Source organism: Ochotona curzoniae, unplaced genomic scaffold (assembly GCF_017591425.1).
Source record: "Ochotona curzoniae isolate NIBS_2020 unplaced genomic scaffold, NIBS_Ocur_1.0 scaffold_2476, whole genome shotgun sequence".
Taxonomy (NCBI): Eukaryota; Metazoa; Chordata; class Mammalia; order Lagomorpha; family Ochotonidae; genus Ochotona; species Ochotona curzoniae.
Genome location: NW_024467095.1, coordinates 12,926,167 through 12,927,753, shown reverse-complemented (window position 1 = coordinate 12,927,753; position 1,587 = coordinate 12,926,167).

The window sequence follows — 1,587 nt, the reverse complement described above, 5'->3', positions numbered from 1 at the left end:
GCACAGGACCACTTCCAAAGACTCATGGGAAATGCAATTAAAAGATCAGTTGATTTTGGTGTCAAAGCAAAAGTATTTAAACTCCATGCATAGTTTTTCCATGATGCTCATTTTCTATGTGCTCTTTGAAGATCCCACATGCTTTGGGAAGCTGAGAATCCACCTTTGTTCCCTGGGAGATTTAGGAGACAGCCTTTGAATTACATACTTTGCCTGCAGATGTCAACTATTAGAATACTATTAAAAAGTCAAGCCCCAGGGGCCCTGAGAAAGAAGACACAAGAGCATTTCAAAAGCCTCATGGAAAATGTGCATTATCTTTCAAGTCCACCTGCCTGGGGACTTTTTTTACAGTCCTTCATAGACCAAAACAAATGATCATGACACCAGAGTAATTGGGAAGAACTGTGAACTGTATACTCCCAAGAAACTTATGAGGTCAAGGTCATCCTACCTGCTGGCCCTAATGAAGCTCAGCTGGAATCCATGAGAGCCCGTAGAGGAGGAAGGGAGCAATTAGGGTACTGGGGTTAGGGACTAGGGATAAGGGTTAGGGTTCAGAATCTAATGGTGCTTGGAGCAGAGGTGTAGAAGTGCTTGAGATCTCCTGCAAGCTACAGAGCTGTTCTCACAGTGATATAGAATGGGTTCTCTTATCGTTAGAAACAACCTGCCAGGGACAATCTACCTGAAGCTGCGACAGGGCTCAGGATGACAAGCAACCCCTTCAATTTTGTGTACAATAAACTAATCACTGCTCCCTGTAAGCTTCTACCTTCAAGGCTCATATCAGTGTAATCTCTCACAACACGAAGGAAGTAAGCTCCCAGATCTTGCCTTTGGAACTCTTACATTTGTCTGCTCAGTCCTTTAGGTCACTAAGTTTCTCTTCCCCATTCCTCGGTTACGCTGAATGAAAACAGGTCTAATCACATTCCATAAGCTCTTAAAAGTCTTCTGAAGCCAGTGTCTCGCCTGGGAGTTAGGATGCTGGTTGGGATGGCTGTGTCCTATCTTGTAATACCTGGTTTTGATATGCGGTTCTGACTCCTATTTCCTGCTAGAGCCGACTCCGGGAGGTTGTAGGTGATGGCTCAAGTGACTAGCTCCCTGCTACCCAAGTGGGAAATTCGAATTGAGCTCTAGGACTTCTGGCTTTCAACTGGCCCTCATAAAGCAATTGCAGGCATCTGGGGGTGAATCAGCAGACGGGAGCTCTCTCCGTCCGTCTCTCTCTTGCCATGCCTCTCCAACAGTTCAACAACAACAAAAAAAGTCTTCCCAACCTAACAGGTTGTCTATTGTGTCTAGGAGGTCTTTGATTCTACTTAAGAACTAATTACAAAAAATATTTCATTTGTTTATGCCTCCTGGTATGTATTTTTGGTTTGAAGTTCCATTCTTTCTAATGTGTCTTACAATCTCTCACGATTTCTGAAAGATTAGTTCAAGAAAAGACGGAAAACAGAGCTGTTGCTTGGGCCAACACTCTCTGTGTGCTGTAACAGGAAATGCATTTCTGACACTTTTAAAATGAGCCATCACACGTCTAATCAACTTGGTTAAAACTTCCTTCCTGGTAACGGC